The 18,481-nt window shown below is 42.6% G+C and overlaps 1 long non-coding RNA gene across 1 annotated transcript; it reads right to left on the minus strand.

Annotated features, from left to right (window-relative positions):
• Positions 1–726: 726 nt before the first annotated feature.
• LOC123148554 (uncharacterized) lies at positions 727–1,469 on the minus strand. The gene is made up of 3 exons (XR_006473995.1): positions 1,413–1,469; positions 1,172–1,234; positions 727–1,096 (listed from the first exon to the last, which is right to left on the minus strand). It is a non-coding gene; the product is annotated as an uncharacterized lncRNA (long non-coding RNA).
• Between the last annotated feature and the right edge of the window lie 17,012 nt (positions 1,470–18,481).

Below are 18,481 nucleotides of genomic sequence, written 5' to 3' on the forward strand. Positions count from 1 at the left end.
GTATACGCGACGACATCCCCAACTCTCCTGCCAGTCGGCCCGGGCCCTACAGCAGTTACCACACCAACAACTTCCGTATCTGTTGGTGGAACAGATCAGACAATAATCTAAAAGAAACACTGATAACGACGGTGCAAAGCACAACCCACAAACCAATCGATAGAAGCAAACAACCTGATGCCATATAGTGTCACAGGATAACACAACAGAACACCAATTCTTCTTTGAGCAATAAAATATTGTAACATCTGGTCTTATGTTCAATGAGCAATGATCTTGAGAGTTATGCTTCTGGGCATTTAAAAGAGCAGACGACCAAACTTATGGCGTATGTATCAACTGAAATGTTTGTGCGTGGTTTGAGACATCTTTGAACCGGTAACTGAGACAATGTTGGCTTGGTTGGCAACTGGCCCAGGATAGATACAGTTTCTTCGTTTTCATGTGCAAGAGCAAGCTATCATCAATCGATCTAGTGAAATAATTGCAATGTGTTTCATCCATATTGTACAAACAGGGGATCTAGTGAAATCAATTGGGCTAAGTACAAAGTACTTTTACGAACTAAAAGCTGCACTTATATGGATAATATGACTGTATTAGGAGAATAAAGATGTTGACAATGAACTATGGTAAAAAAAACAATGACATCAAAACAACTTTTTTCCCGCTAGATCCATAACAATAGAAAAATATCCAATTGATTGTATCATTACTTCAATGAACTAACTCGGAAGTAGTATTACTTTAGAGCTACATATATTCAAGATGAAAGCATGTACACCAAACATTTTTCTGACCAAAACCAATAAAGCGTCAACATTTCGCGGATCCATAGACATAAGAACATAATGGAGTGATACCCCACCTAATTAATACTTTCATATAGTGTGCCATTTGCAAGATATTCAGTAAAAGGATTATAAAGAGAGCTTAGCCATTCCACCTCTAGACAGTACAATCATCTTAAGCATAAGCTTAATAACTGAACTGCAAGAGTAAACATGACACTCATGATAACAAATGAAAATGTCAATGTACTTGCCTCACGGTGTACCGTGTACACCAAAAGCCAGAGTTGGTGAGTGAATAAAACCTGCGGGCAGCTATGATCAGTGTCACTAAATAAATACTCCAGATATTTGTCGCGGGTCAAAGTGGTGTCCGAAACCTTTGAGAATCTGCAGTTGAGACTTGAGAATATAGAACGACAAGATACAGGTGCATGATACACCTAGGAAGAATTCGCTTTCAGAGAGGAAGAACTCAAAATAAAAGATGCACCTATATGGGCAATGTGACTATATTAGGAGAATAAAGATGTAGACACTGAACTATGGAGAAAAACTATCATCAGTAAATATCAAGCACTATTTCTGCGGACAAATACGGTGGAATCCTGTACAACAAACCATGTTTGACTCAAATCAAGTGCTTGGGTGTATCACTCTTGCATCTTTTCACTCTTCTTCTGCTCAAACATTAGCCTTATATATTCTCTCCAACCTAAATAAACAAAATTAGGAAATAGTTAGTCACTAACAATATTCGGAAAATTGACCGTAAAACAATCATGTTGATATGAAAAACTCAAAATTGGATGGTAAGCCCATAATACGCGTAGACTAGTCAGCGCCTGGCATTGACGCTTCTTTCTTGGGGTCGCTGGGCAGAAGCCCGTCTCGGTCGACCCACTGGTGCCCTTAGACATTGGCATCACATCTCGCCATGTCCCACCTGGCATCTATATCCTCCCCTCTCACTCTGTCCTTGACGAGATTTTCATCTCCCTTGATGTGTCGTGACCCTGTTCCTCAACTCTGACCAAATTCATGGCAATAGGCTACATAGCGACATGCTTTGTGCAAAACAAAGTAGGAATATGAGGGAAGGTGTATAGACAGGTGCTAGGAGTAGCTCACATAGGGCATTCATGTCCAACTTGACAAATTAGTTTTTGGAGTTTTAAATATTCCCTTATGCGGATGCAGTGACATGTGTGCACGTGGGGTGGTGTGCTCATTGTCATGGAATTGACCATGTTTCGACACATTGTGAACTGGACACCACGGCCATCATAGGCGAGGGTAGAAATAAGGATGTTGTCCTTTTCTCATGGATCAGTGGCAAAATCTGTGAGAGATGTTCAGGTAGACTGTTAAGAAGGGCTAAATTGGCTTATTTCAGTGAATTTGAACATTCTATGGGATGACACTCATGGAATAATCACTGCCCATTAGGTTGTTACTGTGTGGTTGTTTGCTCGTGTGCTCATATTCAGTAATTTTAATTTACAAAATAGTCTATGTAAACTTGTCCTGTAATTTAAGTGTTCAAGGAGGTGACTGAGGATTTCTGTTGTCAATATCTTTAGATGGTTTTCACGTGGGTTCGACTTCTACTATGTATATGAAAGTGCATTTGTTTCTTATGGCTTGTGCTCTTTCTTCTTTAGAGGGTCATGAACAAGGCTTTCTTCGCCGAGGACGTCCATCATTTAGCAAGTTACTATGTACGGAACAATAACATAATCTGAATTTGTTCACCCAGTTGGCAACACAACAAAAATCTATCTTCCCTCTCCTTTGGAGATCACATATTCAACAGTCTCGGGTCATGCTTCTTTACTATTTATATTATATAAAAATATCTAATCCTTTTTCTTATTCTTTATTATTGTGTGGGTCATATATGCTAAGTTGATCTCTTCTGCTGCAGCGCAAGTGTGGATGGATAGACATACAGTAATCTCATGTCTGGCTAACATTTTTATTTTTTGCAAGGACAGTGAATTTTGGAATTTCAGCTAAAAACTTCCATCGAAATCGTGGAGTGAACGACTCTAAGGAGTCGATGAATAATGTCCATAAGCTAGGCAACAAATAGAAATGGTAAAATGAATATAGAATAGTATCAGCATGGTTGGTCATCAATAGGATAGTAGTTTGATCATATAGCAGAAGAAAAGGTAACAAAACATCACCAATTGGTATCAAAGAAAAACAAAACAGGGCCGATTAGATGAAACAGGGACCAGATTTAGAGCATTTGGTTCCAAAGCAGGCCACATTTGTGAAACAATCATAGTAGTGAGAATTCAAATTAAAAGACTATAACAGAATGATGAGAGAAAGCACTTATAAGGAATCTGGCCCCAAAGAGGAACAAGTCCCTTGTAAAGCCTGACATTATTAACCAATAAATTAGAGCGCCTAGGATTAGGGTAAGTAAAGCAAATCATGAAGTTGTTAAGACGGCTGGAGATTTACTTACCCAGCAGCACCCTCAGCTTTGATGAACTTTGTGAAAAGACATGCGGTTCCCCCATGTGTGGTTTTGGTAATTGATGACAATCTCTATGGACTAACGATTTCCTTGAGTTATATTTGAAGCATTTGTCCATAGGATTGTCTTGAAGTCCATGTGTTGGTTTCAAGGAGTTTATGAGATGGCCAAAGTGCTTTTCAAGGAATTATCCAAAGATTGGCCATGTGTGAGTTGAGATGGCCAAAGTGCTTTTCAAGGAATTATCCAAAGATTGGTCATGTGTGAGTTGAGATGGCCAAAGTGCTTTTCAAGGAATTATCCAAAGATTGGTCATGTGTGAGTTGAGCTTATTGCAAGCATGTCTTGAAGAAGAAGATTGTGTGATCATTCATGTTTACCTTCAAGACATCATCCAGAAGGAGAGAGTTGGAAAGATTCAATGTTGATCAAGACTAAGTCAAGAGTGAATCAAGTTGATCAACTCACAAAGCGTAGAAGAAGTACTGAGAGGGATCAAGTGATCCCATGGTATGGTAAGCATTGTCCATTACGCTTTGTGTACTAACCCATGGTCTACGTGAGAGTTCTTTGTGGGGTTAGGTATGTTTCCATGATCTTGCGTCAAGAGGAAGATCTCATACAACCCATGGAGGATGACATCAAGTGGTGATCGTCATCAAGTTTGCAGTGTGCAAGTTCAAGTGGAGCAACTCGAAGAGTGGCTCACCCATAATGGAGTATGGGGGAGCAATCAAGCTTGAAGCTTGCCGTCCATTGTGGTGTCAATGGAATTTTGAAGATGTGCCAAAGAGTGGCTCACCCATAGTGGAGTATGGGGGAGCAATCAACTAGTATTCATCGAGCCAACACAATCAAAAAAGGTGGTCTAACTTGAGGAAGTTAAGATCATCATCATCTAGCTCAAGTGGACTATGTGCAAGGCAAATGTTTTCCCTTGATAGGTTTTCTATTTTACCGGTCTCATAGTGGTAGTTGGGAGACCGGGTTGTAGGATCGATTGCCGTACTATCAAGGGGGGCTCTCTAGGGAGTAGCTTGATCGTATCATTAGTCGAGAGCTCAAACCATTGCATCCTTGCATCATGTTTCTTGGTTCTTGTTTGGTTCCTTTTGTGAGTCTTAGAGCTTATGGTCATCTTGATGACAAGCTTGAGTTCATCGAAAACGGAGTTCGCATGCATCTTCTATGATGTTTTCGGTGTTGGAGGTTTTACCGGTCTTATCCGAGGAAGGGTTCTCACCATTTTATTATGGTCCTTTTCTCATTTGCTTCTTATTGTTTTTTCTCTCAAGATTGTGTTAGCCCTTGTCGTTAGCTCTCCAACAAACTTGATTTCGTCGAATTCGGAGCTCGTATGCGAAAGTTGTGGTTGTTTTGATATTACCTGTTTTACACAGAGAGGTTGTACCGCCCCATGGAGAGGTTGTACCGCTTGACCGGTACAACCGGTGTTTGGAGCGGTTGTACCACTCCAGAATTGATCCGAAGGTTGTACCGGTCATGTACAGCTCTACCACCGGACTGGCCTCTGTTGCGGTGCGGTTGTTGGGCGGTTGTGGGCCGGTTGTACCGCTTATTGCCTGTTACCGGTTGTACCGGTGCTCATAGAGGTTGTACCGCTCCTATGTTGTTCTGTACATGACGGGCAGATTCGTGGGGACCTATTTAAGGGGGTTTTCTTCCCCAATGGTTCCCTATCTCTTGAGCTCGTTTTTCCCCCATTGTTGACCTTCTTTGAGCTTGCTAACTCTCAATCCCTTCATGGATTCTTCCTAGTTTTTGAGGGAAAAGAGAGAGGAGATCTAGATCTACATTTCCACCAATCACTTTCTCCTCTATGTGAGGGGAACCCCTTGGATCTAGATCTTGGAGTTCTTGGTGTTCTCCTTCTTGTTCTTCCTCTCATTTTCCTCCCTAGCATTAGTTGCTCCGGTGGGATTTGAGAGAGAAGGACTTGTGCACTCCGTGTGCCCTTGCCATTGCATTTGGTGCATCGATTTGAGTTCTCCACGGTGATACGTGGAAGTGAAGTTTGAGAAGCTTATTACTCTTGGGTGTTTGGGCACCCTAGAGCTTGTTCCTCTTGGGTGCCTTGGCGCCCTAGACGGTTGGTGTTGTTCGGAGCTCAATCATTGTGGTGTAAAGCTCCGGGCAAGCGTCGGGGTCTTCAATTAGGTTGTGGAGATCGCCCCGAGCAATTTGACGGGTACCGGTGACCGCCCCCAAGGGTTGCCAAAGTGTACGGATTCGGTGACCGCCCCCAAGGGTTGCCATTTGTACGGGTTCGGTGACCGCCCTCAAGGGTCCCTTAGTGGAATCACGGCATCTTGCATTGTGCGAGGGTGTGAGCAGATTACGGTGGCCCTATTGGCTTCTTGGGGAGCATTGTGCCTCCACACCGCTCCAAACGGAGATTAGCATCCGCAAGGGTGTGAACTTCGGGATACATCGTCGTCTCCGCGTGCCTCGGTTATCTCTTACCCGAGCTCTTTACTTATGCACTTTACTTTGTGATAGCCATATTGTTTCTTGTCATATATCTTGCTATCACATAGTTGCTTATCTTGCTTAGCATAAGTTGTTGGTGCACATAGGTGAGCCTAGTTGTTTTAGGTTTTGTGTTTGACAAATTAACCGCTAGGTTTATTCCGCATTTGTTCAAGTCTAAATCGTAATTATTTTAAAACGCCTATTCACCTCCCCTCTAGGCGACATCCATGATCTTTCACTTGGGAAGCCCATCACTCGACCCACGAGCAAATCCAGGTTGTGTCTGCACACGGACCTTGATAGCTTCAAAGGGGCACAAAGCGATATCAACAATTACCTCAGGAGAAGCTAGCCCTGCAAGGTAAATTAGAGTCTTGTACTTCACGACATTCTCATGCCCAGCCATATTTGAGTAGGTCTTCTTAAAGAACTCGTAGAACCCATACTTGCAAGCCCCCTGAGCACTGTAACCAAGCAAGGTAGGCACCCATCCCCTGAAAAATCTCCTAGCTCATTGCTCATTTAACAGAACACCAAAATCAAGATGAGATGCTCTTGTATTTCATTGGGTCAATCTGAAACAATTGATAGAAATGTGTTAGGTCCAAAATACTTACTTCAAACCTATCAACACTTCACCAGTTGCAGCTTAGAATGTCCAAAATGGAGAGCAAACACATAGCAGTACATCTCAAATTCCATTATTCTCAACCAAGAAGAAACCCTTTTCTTAGAAATCAGACTACATCTCATGAATAAATCACACCCACCTCAATTACCCATTTATACAGATCACATGCATCAGCTAATCAACCCATATGAACTGCTTGCTTGTTTTATTTTATATAGAAGCTAAGGAACCCGGAACAAAAGCACACAAGGTATCATTGCAGGGAGTTCTATGCCCTAGAAGCAACACAAGAACCAGACACATAGTATGAAGAACCATCACCTGCAGGTGTATTTCTCACGCATGCACATAGGAAGAACCATCAGATGCAGGTAAATACGGCAAGCACATACACATGAAAAGCAAGCATGCCACACGCACATCGATCTCGAGGAGAAGAGAAGGCCCGCCCTTGGAGAGCTTAGTCATCCTGTATGGAGCAGCCGACCCCATTTAACCTCGTCGTGGATCTGGTCATGGACATGGCGGCTCGACGTGGATTTCGTCATTGCCTTGGCCTCCCGTCTCACCTTCCTCCTCATCTCTCCACGCCGGAACCGGCGCGTCTGCCCCAGATCGGGCAAGCCCACGCCAACCCACACCAGCAGGAGATCGTCATCGGGGTGTTAGCTCGTGGTGTTGCTGCCCCAAATTGGGGAGGTGGAGGAGGAGCGGTTGCTGCTCCAGTTCGGCGGCAGGAGGGGGAGAGAAGGAGTGTCCAGTGTGAGGGTGCTCCACGGAGGGAGGGTAGCTAGGGAAGGGAGGCCGGCGTGATGGGAGAAGGCAGCGAGCGGGGATGGAGACGGGCCGGCGAAGCCTTGCCCGAAACCCTAGCCATGGGGGTGGGGTTGCGAATGGACGATAGAAGCCGGGAGCGAAGAATTTGGCCAGAGGGGAGGGAGGCGCGGAGCGTGGGGAGCTCGGGTACGTGCTGCATGACGCCGGAGCTCGTCGGAAGCGGCCGGCGTGGGCGGTGGCGGCGGCGAGGACTTCCTGGGCGAGAGGGAGGCGAGCGCGAGACCGTGCGTGTGTGGTTGTGTTTTTTTTCTTTACAAATCTGCTCGGACCGCATGTTGAATACTCCAAACGCCAGGGCGTTTGTGCAAAAACGAAACGTTTTCTCAGATATCCACTTAAGGTAGGACCGCGGGTTGAATTCTCATAAATAGAGAGACTTTTCTGCAAAATCACTGACGACGTACGACCAGAAGCAATAGCTAGTTTATTAGTAGATAAAGATATGTCACCTCAAAAATTAAAGTAGCGCTTGAAGAGCACCTCCGCAGGAGGAAGGAATAAATTTTGCTAGTATCATTTTCCACCAAGAAAGAAAGGATTAAGGAATTCAAAAGAAGGAGTATATGGCTTGCGCATGGCCCGATGGAGAAGGGAGGAATTTAAAGAAGGAAGGAATTGAAAGAGAATTCAAAAGAAGGAAAGGGATTATATAAGGCTTGCTGCATGGCCCGCGATGAAGGGGGAATTAAAAAGAAGGAAGGAAAGGAATGGGGCAATTCAAAAGAAGGAAAGGGATTATCTAAGGCTTGCGTGGCCCGCTGAAGATAGAGGGATAGCAATCACTCCTGTGTGCGGTGCAGTCTTCGAGCAAATCCAAATAGAGCAAGAGGGAAGGAAAAAAAGACACTCATGAGGAATACTATATTAGAAATATCTTCTTTACCCTTTCTGCATATGGATGTGTAAGATTTTTAAATCCAAATACGGACCAAGTATTCATGATTTTGAGTTGGGGAAAGAGGAAAAGATTCTTGAATCAACTGCACTCCGGATTGAGTCGTACATATAATTTTATATGTTTCACCATTTGATCGCTCTTTCCTTAAATACCGAGCAAGTCATGTGAGTTGTCAAAAGAAAACAAGGTGTCACCGATTCCCAGATAATCATGATGCTATTTAAGATTTATAGTTATACATCTTCATGTGTTGCGAGCTTAGTCCATTGGGGGTTTTTGATGTCGAGTTAAAATAGAGGATGTGGTGGCTGGGATGGGTGGTCATCAATGCTAATCGATTTATGGATTAAAAAAGACTCATGATAAATACTATATTTGAAATATCTTCTTTATTCTTTCTACGTATGGATGTGTAAGATTCTTAAATTTATCGGAATACAGACCAAGTATTCATGGTTTTGAATTGGGGAAAGAGGAAAAGATTTTTGAATTAACTGCACTTCGGATTGAGTCGTACATATAATTTTATGTTTCACCATTTGATCGCTCTCCCCATACGGAGCAAGTCATGTGAGTTGTCAAAATAAAACAAGTGTCACCAGTTCCCAAGGTAATCATGATGTTATTTAAGATTTATAATCATACATCTTCATGTTTTGCGAGTTTAGTCCTGGGTTTTTAATTAAAATAGAGGATGTGGAGGCTGCGAGGGGTGGTCATCAATGCTAATCGGTTTGCGGATTTGGAAAAAAATTCTCCCATTACAGCGCACAAGTATTTGTGGTAGTATGAAAATAATGATGTTAGCATCTCGAGCGAACCTACGCAAGAGGGGGGAAACACGTCGGAAGCCCACGGCTCGAATGGTTGCCTGGAGTTTGAGGGGAGCAAACATGTGTGGTGGTGGGGACACGTGGAGCTGTGTCGGCCTTTCAAACCAGGTGGGAAATTGCTCCACGCTTGTCCGGTCTTTATTGCTGCATGTTTAGTTATGTGTGTCATTTTCCTCCTTAAAGGCCGAGGGGCAAACTTGGCATCAATAGCAATGGAAAGAAAGTAGGTGGACAGAGAAAGGTCTCGAGGCTGCCTCAGCTAGTACTTCCTCTGTTCGAGTTTATTAGACCCCCGACTAAATCACAGGTACCAAGGCAAGATGATTAATTTCCTGGAAATGCAGCCGTTTAATTTCTTGATGCTTCGGAAGCCGGCGCCAGTACACGCGCACAGCGCTGCTGCTACTTTATCCCGGCCTCGTATGCCGCATGGTCCATGCATGCGCCAATAGAAGGAGGACTAGAAGTGCATGCATTGGCTGGCTAGCCATGGCGTTGTGCCAGGAGGAGTACTAGTCGCTCAATGTATAGGAGCTTGTGCATGAAAGCCGATGGAAATTTACTACGCTTCTGAAAATGAAGCATATATCGATGAAGGGGCTTAACAAAAGGGGACGCGCACCTCTGCCCAGAGGCCCAATAAATCCGGACGAAGGGAGTACTGTTTTAAAGTAGCCTCGTGAGCTAGGAGCATCATGCGATGAGACGACCCCTCTTCATCCTCTAGCGCGAATACATGTGGCTACATACATAGCGCGAATACTCCTTTCGTTTCTTTTCACTTTGTATATAAATTTATCATAAATCAAATTTAACCAAAATTTTAGGAAAAAATATGAACAGATCAAAATAAGTGTACCATACACTGACTTTTTCGGAGCACACGATACAAACTAAAATATGTGACTACATGTTTTAGCTATATACACTCGATTTTTTCAGCTAACATCGTGCGTGCACTGCTAAGGAAATGATTTGAACGATGTGACCTGTGGTCTTAATATCTGAACATGGTCGCTTTTTTTAGAAAAGAGAAGCTGACCCGGCTTTAGCAAACTGTAAGCGTTCACAACAAGGATTCAACACAAATAAGAAGGAAAGACATAAGCGAAGTTCGATACAGATACAACCGGGTCATGAGCTCAAAAGCTGAAACATAGAAAAAACAATGGCAGATCAAACGTCACTTCAACCTCCATGATTATTGCCCTCATCCCTAAGGTTGGCCACAGTAGAAGTAACATCACTAGTAACATCACACTTTTTAAGATAATTTTGCTTATGTAGCACATATTTAATGATGAGAGAGGTGATGGTGGTAACTTAGGCTAGTCATAGTGGGAGTAACTTAGGTAATAGCATAGCGCACTTCAAGAGAATTTTGCTTACGTGGCATGTAGTTAATGAGGAGAGAGGTGTTTAGAGTAACATAATATGTTACTGTAATATAGCGTTTCCCGAGAAAAGATGAGTCTACAAGCTAATAAATGAAGCCATCTATGACACTGCTACTATATTACTTTGCACTATGGAGGTTGTAGCTTAGACTAGTGTCATGTGCATGACACTAGTATAAGTTACTCCCCACTATGAGCAGCCTTAGCTAGTTACTGTAACATCACACATACCAAGACACTATGAGTCTATAGACTAATAAATGAAACATAACATGACAACACATATATGTTACTACCCACTGTGAAGGTAGTAACATAGCCTAGTAAAATGTGATGTTACTAGTCTAAGTTACTCCACATTATGACTAGTATAAGAGCCTTGGCATGATGTCGTCGCTTGCTGCAAAGCGCCTCAATTGTTGATGCCTTTGATGTCTTGCTTAATTTTCCAAAACTATAAGAAGATAATCATTTTATAAAGGCCATCACAGGGGTGTTTAATAAAGATGCCCCCAATAAGAGCTTTGTTATGAATTTGCCACAAGGTCCAGGATAATGCAGCAAAAGTAAGCATATTGATATTATGGCGGTCTAATGAATACAAAGTTAAAAAAAGGGATCATCGTTTACTTGACAAAGTATTATGGTGGGCGTGAATTCTCTAAGGCATGGTTACATCTACGCGAGCTGGAAATGGTTAGAATATTGATATTTAGAAGGACGCGTGGACTCCAAATTGTGCTTCTAGAAAAGTTATCACTCATAAAGGGAATCATTTGTTATCTTGGTTTGCAGACTTTATTGACCCGGCTTCTAATGACTACTACCTCTGTCCTGGCTTATTTATCCTCTTACTATTTTGTGCCAAATTTTGACCACGGTTTTAATTACAACATGTTAATGCATGTCACAAAAATAGTATCATTGGAAACTATGTTCAAATACGAGTCCAGTGATATCATTTTTTATGAAATGCATTAACATTTTGTCAGTTAAATCTATGGTTAAATTTCGACACAAATACAAAGAGAACCAATAAATCAGGACGAAGGTAGTAGGATAAGATCTAATTTGACAGACCTTGTTGCGTGTTGATGTGCAACGGGTCCTTTCCTATTTCCCCGTTTAACATGACATGCAAGATTTTATCGCCTGGAATTTTATGAAAAACGGCTGTGGAATGGGACCACGAACATGGAACGAAACTAAGGCATACCAATGGAACGGGACAAACCATTATAAACCCTATTTGGCATAAGATCTAGAAGCTTTCGTGTCGTGGAAAGGTTAAGATTTTTATTTGGCGTACGTTACATGGTACTCTCCCGTGTCATGTTAAGCTTGCTAATAGACACTTGAAAGTCTCGCCCTAATGTCTGTGTTGATTATATGGCCCCAAAGATACAAGACACGTTTTAGTTCTTTGCAAGTAATCAACAGAAGTCTGAAGGAGACTGGGATAGGACAAAATTATTAATAGAGCCTGCAAAGTTGATTGTGTTGGGGAGGCAGTTCTGGAATTTCTACTTCTTTTACTAGAGCAGGATTTGTCCAAAATCCTTATTTAGAATGTTCGGGAGATGGTTTCCATTACTTCTTGGTATCTATAGTGGGAAAGGCGTAAGTTGGTCCATAAGGAGAGTGTTCAGGATGCCCTCTAGATCTCTATGCGAATTCATGCGCTAAAGGCTAGCTTTGCAATTGCTTCCTCTCCTAATGCTACTATGAAAAAGGGGGTTGGTCTAGCCCCCCCCCCCGGAGGGGGGGTCACGCTTAATGTTGACGTGTCTTTTGCTCAAGACCTACTCACAAGCACTGTGGTAGCAATCCTAAGGGATGACATAGGAATCTTCATTGCGCGGGGGGGGGAGGGGGGATGGGGTCTGTTGATGTCTTAACGACTGAAGCTTTAGCCCTTAGATTTGGTCTATATCTTGCACAAAGGGCGGGATGCAATTGCCTCATCATTAATTTGGAAAATTTAGAGGTTATTGATACTATGAAGAATGGAGGACAATTTGCGGGAGCAACAACGGCGGTCTTTGACGATTGTTATCATTTTGCTTGTGATTTTCCTATTTCTAGGTTTGAGCATTGTAATAGTGAGCAAACAAGGCCGCTCATGGGCTTGCCAGGGTAGCTACATTTCAGTCATCTATTTATTGGTTTCAGGAGCCTTTTTGATGAGAAATATTTTTACACTCCTCTACCCTTAGTTTAAACCGATATATTCGCTCTGATATTGCCACCAATGCTAATGAATGCATATGATTCCAAAATCATCTCTTTATTATGTTTCCATAGGAAATGGACTATATATGAATGAAATCAGGTGAGAACATGGAAGTAAAGGAGAAGATAGAAGAAATCAAGTGGAGGCGCGCCAACAGTTCCATAGCAAAAGACGGTGTTCCATGCGACCACGAGTGCTCGTATGAGCGGTCGTATGGCGTGAAAACCGATGCTCCTCGTCCACCTGAACAACTTTTATAAAGGGGTCGAGGCCAAAGTGTCAACAGAACAACCGTGAGCGGAGTCAAAACAGAGTCATCTTCATCCCATCTTCATCAACCCTAGCTGCTGCCATTTTCCATCTCCACCATAGTTCTTCCTCCTTTAGTCATACTTGTAATCGTGCATCGCACACGCCGTCCACTGTAAGACATATAATCAATCAATCTAGCTTCATGATGTGTTCTATGATGTAGTCTTTATGTGATTTGATCTCCATGTGTGAGTAGTCCGGTAAGGTATGGGTTGAGGCAATAGCCTTGCAACCCGATGTATTTGTTGTGGGGATCAATGGAAGGGTTTTTAATTAACGTATGTATGTTAAATAAAATTGTTCTGTAGATGTATCTTGTCTCGTTCGTGTTCTTATCCCTGCAGGTACCCAGGATCATGTAGAGCGAGCCATGAAGAGGCTAAGGGCAGGTAGACCATGAAAGTGTTATTATGAACACTAGTGATAGAAAGGTTTAGTACGATAACACGAATCCTATCTCTGGGGATTCAAGAGGTGTAGTCATTAAACGCTCAATGATGTTGTGTGATTATTGCAATCTTAATTGTCGAGGCAACTGATGAGTGGATTTTATGCATCTAGCACTTATTCATGTCTCCAATACATAGTTTTCGGTATTTACTTGTTTCACCAAGTTCGTTGCACACCTTTTATTTTTTTATTTTTTAGTCTTCCTTTGTTTTGTGGTCTTTTTAGGTGTGTTGACATGTTCATGGACTTGGGACATCAAAAGAATTGAGCTAGGGGTCAAACCGGAGAAGTTCCAGGCACCAAATCAAGGCCCTTTGAATTGTTTGATGATTTGATATTTACCAAAGTGCCCAAATGAAGATCCAAGGCCAAAAACATATCGAGCTTTTCTCTAGCAATCCAACGAGCCCCAAAACTTCAAAATGGGAGTTCGTATGAAGAAATGACGACCAAAATACGAAGCAGCTCCCGAAGTCCATCACCATGTTTGAGTAATTCATTAGTTCTTGGGGGAATTAGATGAACTCTAGTATGTTCTAGTACCGATTGTCTTGCGCGATATGATATCCTCTTTGCATGTTTATGTTAATAGTTTTCTTGATGTTAGGTGAAGTCGACCATCCAATGTATGCCAATTTTGGACGAAAGGTTATTGCGGTTGGCGAACCCTGTGGTTGGCGAGGTGGGTGAGTGACAGGACCCATCTCCCTTTGTAGCAGAGCGTTGCGGGTAAAACGGAGGCTAGTTTGGCTGCGTCCATGGGGACCTTTTTCCCCTTAATCACCGTCTGATAACCGGAGTGGGGAAGGACGGTGGTGGCATATGTGATACAGGGCTTCCGCGTGCATGCACGTATCTATACCGGCTCGTCCCACAAAAAGAAACATGTAAAGTGGCATAGTATTAGTAGAAGGAATGTGTAGTGATGATTCTGAATACCTTGAGAATGCCCTTATTACTCAAGCACAGCTCCTTTATTTTTCCCGTTGTTTTATTTATGTTTCTACCTCCGCGTAGTTGTTTAGTTAAAACCACGCTTATTATCATTTCCACTAGCAATCAACGAATAGACTATTTCCAAATAATGCTCTGGGTGTGAATGTAGCCACGTAAGTGAAGACGTAGCTACGGGGTTGGTAGTTATCAGTGCAATCACCGCTCTCTCCGGGATCTACTTATCACGAATTGCAATAGCCCTGTACCCTTGCAGGTCATCAAGCTTTTCTGGCACCGTTGCCGGGATGCAAAAGCGCTCGGTTATTACCTTCTCGCTCACACATAGTTTATTTTGTTAGTTGCTATTTATCTTTTAGTTTTTCCCTTGAATCAAAAAGAATAAAAATCTACTAATCATGTCTCATGAGATTTCTATTGAAGATATTTTGTAGGAGTGGAATATAGTCTATGAAAAGAATAGGCAATTGGCTATCATCAAAAGAGAAGCATCATCAAAAGGCAGCAAGGTTGATTTAGAAGCCATCCGTGATCAATTCCCCCTTTGACAGAGTACCAGAAAAGGCCTCCAGATGGGATCGCGGAAGAACAGAAGCTTGCATTGGTGGAAAAATTGTTTCGGACGACTCTTTGTTTGTTTCAGGATTTCTAGGGATTTATAGAGTTGGAATTAGGTAAAACAGAGCAACATGGGTCCCACAAGCTCAAGTGGTGCTCCCCCCCGGGGGCGTGCCGTGTGAGCTTGTGGCACTCTCGTATCTCTTCTGGCCTCCTCCCGAAGCTTCCAGGGTCCCTTTTGGTCCAAAAAAATCACCGTAAAGTTTTATCGTGTTTGGACTTCGTTTGGTATTGATTTCCCGAAAAATAAAAAAACATGCAGAAAACAACAATTGGCATTGGGCACTAGGTTAATAGGTTAGTTCCAAAAATGATATAAAATTGCATATAAAGCATCCAAGATTGATGATATAATAGCATGAAACAATCTAAAATTATAGATATGTTGGAGACGTATTAGTCCTTCAAGGAGGCATGGTCCGGTTCCTCCAACCCTGATGGTGATGGGTTGCAAGCATGTACTGCTTGGGTGATGCTCCAACCAATATTGCTTTAGCGCTTTCTAGATCTTGCCTCAGAGGGCAAATGGCTATTGTCGTCTTTAAAGCCTAGCATGGCAAGGACGTTTGCAGATGTCCCTTTACTGTTGGTTCAGTGCAATTTTCAATCTTCAGTAGGTGACATATAATCAGAAGAAGAAGGAGGCTAGTATAATTGTCAATAAAATTTTATTTTTTATTGGTCTAGTTGTATGTTCTTTTACACTACTGTTCTTTTCCCTCATATTTATCAAATCTAAATTGCCCTTTGAATTCCTTTTTGTAAGAAAAACATAAATATTTGTTGATAAATTACCATACGAAATGAAGCCCCGCCCTCTTGCAATGCTTGAGATGCACAATCGACCAACTAAAAAAATCTCGCGAACAATTAAATTACGATATTACCAGCAGAACAAACCTTAGACGCTATAGGAGAATCCTATATACCTCAATACTTGATCTACATTAACTCTAATTCTCTCAACATGCAGTCTTCAACATCCATTAACACTATTTTTTAGCAAATGCATACCCCAATTTAACTGTTGCAACTCCAGTGGTCCAATGTACATGCATACTCTTTGTTCACTCAAAATTACTTCCAAAAACTATAACTTTTGATTTACGTCATTTTGTTCATATATAATATATAAGATTCATAAAAATTAATCTTTAAATTCCCACAACAACATGCGAGCAAATCACCCAGTTTGTAATAGTGGCTTGTCACCTGTATGTAAACTTTGTCGCACAAAATAGTTCAGGTGTATTTGGTTTGGAACGGAGTGAAATGAATGCCATGGTCTATTTCGTTTCTTTATTTGGGAGTAAAGTAGATCTACAAAAAATTGTGTGATTTTTGCAACCAACTTGCAATCAACTTAGGGCTTGTGCAACACGAATCATCAAATGAACCTCATGAAATGTCTGCGACAATCGAACTCTATCCCCCAAACAAAACGGATATCAATTTTTATCATAGATTTTAGACTAGATTTTACAACACAAAAAGATCCATACAAATAAAAAATATATTTTAATCCTACTCTACTCCTCCCAGTCTGAAGTCAGGTCAACGACCCCTGCACCGGAACCGTCAACTTTGTCGGCAGCGCTGGCTAGCACCAAACATCCGGATTCATCGATGTTTGCCTCTTTATCATCATTGTTGTTTTGCTCCAGCATCTCTTCGTCCTTAGCCTCAAGCCTCGAGAAGAGCCATTCCCACCACGCGTTGTTGATGTGAACCTAGCAGAGGCCGTGATCTATCTCGCGGGTGCTCTACATAGATGTGAGTGCCACCTGGTTCTCATCGAGGACTCCTGGGTTTGCGAGAAACACTACCATGGTAGCGACATCCGCGGGCTCCGCCTCTAATGGAGCTACTACATCGCAATGTTCCTCTGAGGACACCCAGTTGAGCCGCTCCTCCGCCTACTTCATAGTGAAGAGGTCATCCGCCATGGCGTCAATAGTCATAGCATCCTCCTCCATTGCGGGCACCTCCTCCTCCCCAACCCCCACCATGGTCGTGAGATCGCCCTCCTCATCCTCCCTCCCACCCCTCCTCCATTGAGCTCCACTTTGGATATCTTGGAGGTTGGCTGCCTTGGCGTGGGCCTAGCGTTGGGTGTCTACGGCGTAGATCTCCACCATGATTTTAGTGCGGCGCTTCGGGGTGAACATCTTGTACCATGTGATCTTGGTAAGGACCATGGAGACAGTGGATAACAGACACGAAATACGGGCGCTCAGACGATGAGTGCGAACTATGCGCTCAGACGGTGGGGGAATGAGCTTGAAGGTAGGGCTTTTGGTGGTGGTTGGTTGACTTTAAATAGCCAGGGTAGGTGGAGTGGCAAAGGTTCAATGTGGGCCGTCGAAGTTGCCATCTCGGGCGGCGTGAATGCGGAGGATTGGGGAGTTGGTTGGATTTTAGGTTGGTCTGGGGTGTCAAAGTCTGACATTGTGGACATCTAGACTCCCCCAGTGCTCTGTCGAATTGGGACCGACATGTATGATTGCGGATGTCCAAACCGGTCCGTGTCGATTCGATGATCCGTATTGGATGGTTAAAGTGTTTGGAATGTTAGGAGTGAACATTTGAAGGTTTTTGGCGATCCATGTTGGAGAAACCCTTGGGGAAACTCCAACTAGGTGACCCAAACGGACTAAAAATGTGTCCGCTTTTATTTTGTCTGGGTGGCCAGATGGACAAACGTCTGACCCTTGTCCACCATTTGTTGGCCATGGCATCCAACAGGATGACCCATTTGGTCCACCATGTATATTTCTTTGTCAATTTGTTAGTTTGGCCATTCTATATAATCTTGATTGGAATAAATAAAATGTTTCACATGATTAAACAAATAAGTCACATAGTTGTGCATGATCATGTTGTTATTTTGGCCACTCTACAATCATGTTGTGCATGATCACACAAATAGTCATCATCGCCCACATAGTGTCAACACTCCATGTTTTAGCAAGGTGTTGAACAATGGCCCAGTGAGATTGGAGCACACCAAAAGCATAGACCACACACCTCCTAACACTCTCTTGTTCTTGGGTAAACCTAGCCCTCTTCTATTCTTCAGGATTGGATAGTGTCTTCACAAATGTAGACCATGGAGGACACATACCATCAACTAGGTAGTATCCCTTGTTGTTTGAGTGGCCATTGATCTAATAGTTGACCTCTTGGAAATTGCCTCCCGAAATCCCTGAGAATACCGGAGAATGTTGAATCATGTTGATGTCATTGTTAGAACCTGCCATGCCAGAAAATGAGTGAAAAACCCAGAGATCTTGTAATGCCACAACTTCAAGCATGACTGCGCACTCACCAACATGTCCCTTATATTGCCCCTGCCAAGTAAATGGATTGTTCTTCCACTCCCGGCGCATACAATCTATGCTTCCAAGCATCCCCAGAAAGCTTATCAAAGCATTTATCAGTAACAATCGGGTCGTATCTGCAACATTTGGTTCTATCAAATACTGCTGGCTAAATACTTGAACTAAAGCATTACATAATTTGTACATTGACTCAAAGCAT

This window comes from Triticum aestivum, chromosome 7A, assembly GCF_018294505.1.
Source record: "Triticum aestivum cultivar Chinese Spring chromosome 7A, IWGSC CS RefSeq v2.1, whole genome shotgun sequence".
Lineage (NCBI taxonomy): Eukaryota > Viridiplantae > Streptophyta > Magnoliopsida > Poales > Poaceae > Triticum > Triticum aestivum.